Raw genomic sequence first — 10,765 nt, 5'->3', positions numbered from 1 at the left:
AGCAACCAAGAAGTCCTTCAACAGGCAAATGAATAAACTATGGCATAACCATACAATGGAATATTATTCAACATTAAAAAGAAATGCACTATCAAGTCATGAAAAGATAGAGGAACCTAAAACCCACATTGCTAAATGAATGGAACCATCTGAAAAGGCTACATATGACTTCAAATACATGACAGTCTGGAAAAGACAAAACAATAGAGACAGCAAAGAGAGTGCAACAGTGGTTTCAGGAGAGGAGGTAAAGAAATGTGGGATACCATTAAGCACACCAACATACACAAAATGAAAGCACTAGGAAAGGAGACAGAGAAAGGAGTAGAAAAAATTGTCAAACAGAGTGGCTGAAAACTTCCCAATCTAATTGAAAAACATTAATCTACACATCCAGAAAGCTCAACAAATTCTACATAGGATTATACAAAGAGTTCCACAAAGAGACATGTCAAGTAAAAGCACTGAAAGACAAAGACGAAGAGAAAATCTTGAAAGTAGCAAGAGAAAAATGACTCATCACTTACAGAAGAACCCTAAACAAATTAACGACTGACTTCTCATGTGAAACAATGGAGGCCAGAGGCAGTGGGATAAGATATTCTTATTCTTTTTTTTTTTTTTTTTGAGATGGAGTCTCGCTCTGTTGTCCAGACTGGAGTGCAGTGGTGCAATCTTGACTCACTGCAAACTCTGCCTCCCGGGTTCACACCATTCTTCTGCCTCAGCCTCCCGAGAATAGCTGGGACTACAGGCACCCGCCACCACGCCTTGTTAATTTTTTTGTATTTTAAGTAGAGATGGGGTTTCACTGTGTTAGCCACGATGGTCTCAATCTCCTGACCTTGTGATCCACCCACCTCGGCCTCCCAAAGTGCTGGGATTACAGGCGTGAGCCACCGTGCCCGGCAGGATAAGATATTCAAAGTGTTCAACAAAAAATACTGTCAGCCCAAAGTTCTATATCTAGCAAAGCTACCTTTCAAAAATGAAAGCAAAATAGACATTCCCACATAAACAAAAACTGAGAGAATTTGTTGTTAGAAGACCTGTCTTAGAAATACTAAAGGAAATTCTTCAGAGTGAAGGTGACACCATATGGTAATTCAAATACACATTTAAAACAAGAGCACTGGCAAAGGTAATCATGTAATTATAAAAGACAGTATAAATATGTACTTAACTGATTCAAAAGTAACTGTACAAAACAATATGCATATTATGCATCTGGGCGCCTATAGCATATAGAAATGTAATATACCTGCTAATTTATTTGGATTTGTTTTATGCAAAAGGAGGTGGGTGAGAAGAAAGCTGCACTGGGCTAAGGAAATAACTTAAGACAAATTTATAGGAATAAACAAAGAAACCAGAAATGATAAATAAGAAGATTAATATAGAATAAGCTCTCTCTCTATATATATATACACACACACACACATTTTTTTCTCCTCTTGTTTCTCTCAGCTTATTTAAAACACATAAAATTACATAAAGTAATAATTGTAATAATGTTAGGTTTGTAATATTTATAGTTGTAATATGTATAACAACAATATGATTAAAAGGGAGAAATAGGAGAAAGAGCCATATGGGAGTGAGATTTTTATATCTCACTGGAATTAAGTTAGTATAAATCAGAAGAAATAATTCAAAATTTATAGTGGAAAAATCACCAAAGAAATTAAATGCTACAGTATAAAATATTTACTTAATGCAAAAATGGAATATAGGAGGAATAGAAGAACCAAAAAGGCATGAGATATACAGAAAATAAAAAGTAAATACCAGACAAATCCAAATATAGCAGTAATATAATTGTAATAATAATATTACATGTACATATATTAAGCAATGCAATCAAAAGGCAGAGGTTGTCAGGGTGGATAAAGAAACAGTATTCAACTATCTTTTGTCTAGAGAAGACACCATTTACATTTAAAGATACAAGTAAATTGAAAGTAAAAGGATGTAAAACATATGTCATGCAAACTTCATCCAAAAAAAGCTGTAATGGCTATACTAATAGAAAAAGTAGACTTTAAAACAAATAATGTTACTAGGGACAAGTAAGGACAAAAAGGGCTAATCCATCAGGAAGATATCATAATTATAAACATCTATGCAATTAATAAGAACACCAAAATACATAAAGACAAAAGTGACAGAAACGAAGAAAAAAATAGACAATGCAAAAATAATAGTTGGAATCCTCAGCCCCACTTTCAATAATGAATAGAACAACTACAAAATGGTCAGTAGGGAAACACAAGACTTGAAGAATGCTATAAACCCAACTAGACCTAACAAATATTTATAGAATCTCCATTAAACAGCAGCAGAATGCGCATTCTTCTCAAGAGCATATGGAACATTCTCTGAGACAGATCCTATGTTAGGTCATAAAACAAATCCAAATAAATTGAAAAGGATAGAAATAATGCAAATTATGTTGTCTGATCATGATGGAATGAAATCAGAAATCAAACACAGAGAAATTTTAAAATCCTCAAATATGTGGAAATTAAATTTCTAAATAGCCAGTGGGTTAAAGAAGAAATATTAAGATAAATTAGAAAATACTTGAGATAAATGAAAATAAAGAAACAACATACCAAAACTTATAGGATTCAGGTAAATTAGGGTTTAGAGGAAAATTTATAGCTATAAATGCCCATATTAAAAAAGAAGAAAGATATCAAATGAGCAAACTAAGTTTTCACCGTAAGACACTGGAAGGCCGGGCGCGGTGGCTCAAGCCTGTAATCCCAGCACTTTGGGAGGCCTAGACGGGCGGATCGCGAGGTCAGGAGATTGAGACCATCCTGGCTAACACGGTGAAACCCCGTCTTTACTAAAAAAACACAAAAAACTAGCCAGGCGACGTAGCGGGCGCCTGTAGTCCCAGCTACTCGGGAGGCTGAGGCAGGAGAATGGCCTAAACCCGGGAGGCGGAGCTTGCAGTGAGCTGAGATCCGGCCACTGCACTCCAGCCTGGGCCACAGAGTGAGACTCCGTCTCCAAAAAAAAAAAAGACACTGGAAAAAGACCAAACTAAACAGAAGCAAAATTGAGGATAACAGTGAAATTAATGAAATTAGTAATAGAAAAATGTAAAGAAAATCAGTGAAATGAAAAACTAGTTCTTCAAAAAGATCAACAAAATTAGCAAACCTTTAGCTAGACTGTCCAAGAAAAAAAGAGAACCGAAATTATTGGAACCCAAAAATGAAAGAGTGAACATTACTACTAACCATATAGAAATAAAAAGACTATAAAGGAATGCTGTGAAAAACTGTATGCCAAAACATTAGATAACTTAGATGGAACAGACAAATCCCTGTAATGATGCAAACTACTGAAACTGACTCCAGAAGAAATAGACAATCTGAATAGATCTATAATAAAGAGATAAATTAATAATAAAAAAACTATATACAAATAAATGTCCAGACCTAGATGGCTTCAGTGTTGAATTCTACCAAATACTTAAAAGAATTAATACCAACTCTTCACAAACTCTTCCAAACAACAGAAAAGGAGGGAACACTTCTCAACTCATTCTACGAGGCCAGTACCAGTATCCTTATACCAAAACCAGGCAAAGCCATCACAAGAAAACTACAGACCAATATTTCTTATGAATACAGACATAAAAATACTCAACAAAACACCAGCAATACGAATCCAACAACATGTAAAAAGAATTAGATATCATCACCAAGTGGGATTTATCCCAGAAGTGCAAGATTGTTTTAAATTCTGAAAATCAGTTAATGTGATACACATGTCAACAGAATAAAAACCAAAAAACCACATGATCATCTCAAAAGATGAAGAAACGCATCTGACAAAAATTAAACACTCTTTCATGATAAAAATCTCAACAAACTAGAAATAGAAGGGAATTTCTTCAACCCCAAAAATGCATCTACAATTGCATGGAACCCTTGAAAAACTAGAACAAGGTTGAAAGACTCACACTTCCTGATTTCAAAATTTACTATAGAGCAACAGTAATTAAAACAATGTTGCACTGCCATAAGAATAAACATATAGATGAATGAAATCTGCACTTGAGAGGTCAGAAATAAACCCTTATGTCTATGGTCAACTGACTTTTTCCAAGAGTCCAAGACTATTCAATGGGAAAAGAACAGTCTTTTCCAACAAATGGTGCTGGGACAAATTGATAGACATGTGCAAAAGAATAAAGTTTGACACTTACCTCACACCATATACAAAAATGGACTCAATGGATTAAAGAGCTAAATGTAAGAGCTAAAACTATAAAACCCAATATTTGGGAAACCACCGCCTTATAGAAAGCTTATGCATTTGTACTACAAGGCAAATACAGGAATGTTTATAGCAGTATTATTTAGAATATAAAAAATCTGGAAGGTATCTGAATGTGTATTCACAAAAACAAACACCAGAAAATAAATAAATTAATTGTGATATACCTGTGCAGCGGAATACAATACCACAATGTAAAGTGAATGGTCTCCAGGTACATTCAATAACATGGATGAATATCACAAACCGAAAGTTGTGGAAAAGAAGGCAGACAAAGAATAAAAAGACAATATAGATATAAAGTTCAAAAACTGGAAAATAAATTTTGTCTTTTGATTCATACACGTGAGGTGTATTAGTATCAAGTAAGGAAAACAGAGAGCACACTAATTATTTTAACAGGATGTATTAGGTGGAATTGGTAAAATGGGTATTGGAAGACTAAAAAGGCAAAAAGGAACAGTAGCAACATCATGAAACAGCTACCACCCCAAGAGCTGAGGAAATACATGTGCAAGAGGTGGGGTTATTAGAAGCTCGAAGCTTGGAGAAAGGGACTCAGTGCTGAAGCCAGACCTCTGAGGAGGGTCACTGGCTGGATGGTGCTGTGATCTTCGAGAGGATATGATGAGGCTGGTTCTGGGAGTGTGGAAAACAACACTGAAAACGTGAACTAATTGCTGCTGGAACTTACTGCTGCTACAGAGTGAAGTGCTGCTGGGATGATGCTAACAGGAAAAGAACAACAGAATTGAGAGTTTGTTCTCTCTTTTCCAGCCTTCCATTGTCCTTCTAGAGTCCTCCACTGCTAGATTCTGAGAGAGGGTACAGGGTGAGGTTTGCAGTCCCAGCCCTAGCTTCACAAAGCAGAATGTAGAAGTGTAAACAACATTGATATAAAGTTCAGAAACATGCAAACTTAACATATTCTCTCATAATGCATATATATGTGGCAAATCAATTGAGAACAGTAAAAAGAATGATAAATATAAAATAATTATTCTACAGAGGAAGAAAGGAAGATGAGATTGAGAAGGGCAGATTTAGGGCTTCAAAGTATTGGCAATATTTTATTTCTTCAGTTTTATTGGATAAATTTGTATTTGCAAAAAATTATTTTTACTTTTATATATTGCATTTTTGTGTGTATGTCATTTGAATGTACGTTCGAATTTTCACAGTAAAATATACTTTATAATATTTAACACTTAAGTTGTTGGAAGCAATTAAAATACAGTAAAAATTTTAAAATCTTAGGAAAATCACTTTGTACATACCAATTAATATAGGTACTGAGAATTCAATTAAAAATCTAATTGACTCATTAAACAAAACAGTATTAACTTTGCTTTTTAAGGAAACTTCAGAAATATAAACCTGCTCCAAATGAAAAAAGTCATAGCAGCATCTTAAGGGAAAAAATATTCTTTGGGAAGATGCAACAAGGCCCAAGCAATAGTAAAACTCACGGTAATTTTATTGGCTGAGTGAAATTAAACTGATTAATTTCTCCCATCACAGTCCTAGAGCCTTGGGGAATGCAGCAGAATATTCTATTGCATTGTTCAGGCAGGAAAAAGTGTGTGTTTCCAGGTGGTGGCTTTGCACCTTCAGTTAATAATTCTAATAAATTCACCATGATGATATTTGGCATCTGGAAGAGCTATTTGCAGCTTCTCTGGATGCATCAGAGCAATCCACCCTCCACAAAGGCATGTGCACTAAGGATGACAAGTCAAAATGCAGATGAGCCTTCCCTAAAAGGGAAGGAGCCAGCCTTGGCCTCTCTGCACAGCACAAGAGTATCTGCCCGCAGTTGTGGGCAGCAGCAATCTCCTGTGGTAAATAGTCTTCAAAGGCCCCTGCTCTGATAATTCAAAGGCAGTTTAAGGATTCTGGAAAGCTTTTCCTTGTCTTATTTCTCCATGTATAGAAGGGCCCCATACGTGATTTAATGTTCTGCTGTCATTGTCTTGAAATTCTTAGTAATTTATTAACAAGAGGCCCCTTGTGTTTTCGTTTTGCTTTGGTCCCCCCAAATTTAACAGCCAGTACAACTCCTATTCTTTCTCTTCCAAAATTAATGTAATTCAAGCTTTCTATTTTCCTTCCTCTATTTCAGTCTTACTTCATTAATTTTGGTTACCAAGTACTGACTCTTTACATTTTTGTTCTTTTTTAAATTTTTCTCTCTTCCTTCATTTCTCTTTTTCTTCTCTGATGCTTATTTTCTCCGTAGTGGTTAACAGGATGGGCTCCACTGCCTGGGTCAAGTACAATTTTGCAACATATGAGCTGTGAGAACCTGGGCAAGTTACTCAATCTCTTCTTGTCCTCATCTGTAAGTTTGGAATAATAATTTTACCTACCTCACAGGATTTTGTGAGGGTTAGTTATGTTAAGTATCTGTAAAGTGTTAGAACATTGCTTACACATAAGTGCTCAGCAAGTATTTATTAAATAAGTAACCTTATCTTTATATTCTTTCTGTATATATTTCATTTTCTACTTTGATATTCTTTATTTTAAAAATTCTCCCCATACTTTATATACTATTTTGGTATTATTTAATCAAGCTTTAGTTAATTTCATGTATTACATCTCCTCAGAATTTTTATTCTTCCTATACTTTATACCTTAAGTAATTTTTTAAAAATCCAATTATGGATTTCTCTTTACTGCTCCTTTCTGGATAATCTCTTCTTCTGTACTGTTATAACTTCCCTAATTTTCCTCTATATTGTATTGGTCCATGCTTTCACATTTGAAATGTTTTCAAATTTATATTTGAAATGCTTTGCATAGTTTCCAGATATTTTATATTTTTTTCTTACAACCACTTCTCTACAAAGCTCTTCTCTTTCTATGATTAAAGCTCACAACATTTCTCAGGTGGTTTTGCTTTTCTCTGACCTCAGAAGTGGATTTGTATGACTTTTATTCTTTCGCTGTCCTTTTACAATTTTTTACACAAAACTCTCCAAATTCTAGCATTCTCTTTCTTTCTTTCTTTCTTTCTTTCTTTCTTTCTTTCTTTCTTTCTTTCTTTCTTTCTTTCTTTCTTTCTTTCTTTCTTTCTTTCTTTCTTTCTTTTTCTTTTCTTTCTTCTTTCTTTCTCTTTCTTTCTCTCTCTTTCTCTCTCTCTTTCGCTCTCTCTCTCTTTCTTTCTTTCTTCTTTTCTCCGAGTCTAGCTCTGTTGCCCAGGCTGGAATGCAGTGACGCGATCTCGGCTCACTGCAAGCTCCGCCTCCCGGGTTCACGCCATTCTCCTGCCTCAGCCTCCCTAGCTGCTGGGACTACAGGCGCCCGCCGCCAGGCCCGGCTAAGTTTTTTTTTTTTTTTTTTTTTTTTTGTATTTTTAGTAGAGATGGGGTTTCACAGTGTTAGCCAGGGTGGTCTCGATTTCCTGACCTCGTGATCCGCCCACCTTGGCCTCCCAAAGTACTGGGATTACAGGCATGAGCCACCGCGCCCGGTCGCATTCTTTTTTTCTCATTCTGTATCTTCTTTTAGTATTGTTTCTTTCATTACTATAGTGTCTATTTCTTATCGTACACTTTCTTTTCACTGATTTTCATATCTTATTTTTCTTTTTTCTCTCTCTTCATTCTTTTTATCTTTATACTGCTCCCCCTCAATTTCTATTCCCTCTCTATTCATACTGTCTTATTTTATTAAATGTTTTATATTCTTTTACAAATCATCTTTATATTTAAGTTGAAAATGTTTTATATTCTTTTTATATTTTATTTTATTTTATTTTATTTTATTTTATTTTATTTATTTATTTTTTTGAGATGGAGTCTTGCTCTTGTTGCCCAGGCTGGAGTGCAGTGGTGCGATCTTGGCTCACTGCAACCTCTGCCTCCAGGGTTCAAACGACTCTCCTGCCTTAGCCTCTGGAGTAGCTGGAATTACAGGCATGTGCCACCACGCCTGGCTAATTTTTGTGTTTTTAGTAAAGACGAAGTTTCATCATGTTGGCCAGGCTGGTCTTGAACTCCTGACCTCAGGTTTGTATTCTTTTTAAATCATCTTCTGTTAAACAATATTTCTGATTTTATTTTAACATTGCTTTTAATTATTCTTTTAATTTTTAGTATCGATAATTTAGAAATATATTTAACAATTCAGGTATTATTTTAAAATATATTTTCCCTCCTTGACATCTTTGCTTAATTTTTCTGTTTTTTTTTTAACTCTTTGATATTTCAGATTGTCTTAAAGTAAAATCATTTTCCTTTTGTAAACATTGCTATTTTCATATTGGTTTATTACTTTACCTTCTTCTTCCCAAACTTTCCTTTGTAGGATTTTACATAACATGCTGTAAATAAAATGCCATAATAATTATATATTTGTGTTCTCTTTCCTCTTTCCTTGCATATCTGGATATTAATTTATAACCTTTGTCTCCTTTTCAAGCACTTTCTCTGACTCACTTATTGGTTGCTGTTTATTCTAAAAGTGTGTTCGCACCTTTTCTATATTTTAGCCATCACCAATACTTTTCTTATCTTTTGGTAATTTAATTATGTTTCTTTTTAATATTTCCTCTTTTTTATTTTCTTTTTATTGATACTAACTCTTCATTTTATTCCTTCTTTACCTACTTTTTCTCTCTTCCCTTTTTGCTGTTTATTGCATCTAATATATTTTTAATCTTCTTTCTATTTAATTCAATATACTCTGAATTTTCTATCTTACTAATCCTGTTTTTCTTGTTTTGTGTGTGCATAAACTTTATTGAGGTATAACTTATGTACAAAAGAGTCATTTTAAGTTGTACAGTTTCATCATTTTGACACACACAACGTCACAACCACCTCAATCAGAACATTTTCTTCTCCCCAAATTTCCCACATGTTCTTTTGCAATCAGTGCACCCTCGACCTGGGCCCAGTCAACCAACGGCTCTAATTTCTATTACATTAGTTGTGACTCATAAGATTTATTTATTATAAATGGAGTAATAGAGTATCTCTTCTTTTCCGTCTGGCTTCTTTCTTTCTTTCTTTTTTTTTTTTTTTTTTTGAGACAGAGTCTCACTCTGTCGCCAAGGCTGGAGCGCAGTGGCACGATCTCGGCTCACAGCAACCTTTGCCTCCCGAGTTCAAGTGATTCTCCTGCCTTAGCCTCCTAAGTAGCTGGGATTACAGGTGCGCACCACCATGCCTGGCTAATTTTTTTATTTTCAGTAGAGACAGGGGTTTCACTATGTTGGCCAGCCTGTTCTCGAACTCCTGACCTCAAGTGATTCCCGCACCTCGGCCTCCCAAAGTGCTGGGATTACAGGCATCAGCCACTGAACCGGTTCTGCCTGGCTTCTTTTATTCAGAGTAATGTTCTTCAGATTCATCCACATTGTTGTATGTATCAGTGGTGCATTTCATTTTATTGCTGAGTAATAGTCCATTATATGAATATATCATTGTTTGTTTGTTCATTCACATATTAATGGACATTTAGGTTGTTTCCAGTTTTCAACTATTTCAAAAAAAGCTGCTATGAAAATTAGGATACAGTTCTTTGGGCATGTCTTTAAATAGATAAAAACTGTCCAATAATTTCCAAAGTATTTGAACAATACTTTGGTGAGTATTTACATTCTCACCAGGAACTTAAAAGTTTTAGTTGCTACACATCCTTGCCAACACTTGGTATTTTCAGTATATTAACTTTAATAACTTTAGCCAGTCTAGTGGGTGTGTAGTGGAATCTCACAATGGTTTTAATTTACATTAGCCTAATGAATAAAGATGTTGAGCATTCATTATTGAATGCTTTATTGGCCATTCATTCATCTTATTTTATGAAGTATTTATTGAAACCTTTTGCTCCTTCCTCTTCCTCTTCTTCTTCTTGACTGAGTCTTCCTCTTTCACCAGGCTGGAGTGCAGTGGTGCAATCTCAGCTCACTGCAACATCTGCCTCCCAGGTTCAAGCAATTCTCCTGCCTCAGCCTCCCAAGTAGCTGGGACTACAGGCATACGCCACCGTGGCCAGCTAATTTTTGTATTTTTAGTAGAGACAGGGTTTCACCATGTTGGCCAGGATGATCTTGATTTCTTGACCTTGTGATCCACCTGCCTTGGCCTCCCAAAGTGCTGGGATTACAGACGTGGGCCATCGTGCTCAGCTGCTCCTTATTTAATAGATATTATGTTGTTGTGAGGTTGTGAGGTAAATTATATAGCCTAGATACAGGTTCATTGTCAGATATATGTATTACAGATATTTTCTAATTTTTTTGGCTGTCCTTTTTCATCTTATTAATGGTGTTTTTTGAAGAGCAGATTTTAATTTTAGTGAAATTGTATTTAAAATTTTTTATTGTTAGTGTTTTCTAAGTCCTAAGAAAATTTTTCTTACCACAAGATTGTGAAGATTTTTTCTTTTTTTTTTTTTTTTGAGATGGAGTCTCACTGTCGCCCAGGCTGGAGTGCAGAGGCATGATCTTGGCACA

Source organism: Piliocolobus tephrosceles, chromosome 5 (assembly GCF_002776525.5).
Source record: "Piliocolobus tephrosceles isolate RC106 chromosome 5, ASM277652v3, whole genome shotgun sequence".
NCBI classification, from domain to species: Eukaryota; Metazoa; Chordata; class Mammalia; order Primates; family Cercopithecidae; genus Piliocolobus; species Piliocolobus tephrosceles.
The sequence above is the reverse complement of the archived record's forward strand: the minus strand, read 5'-3'. Positions refer to the sequence as shown.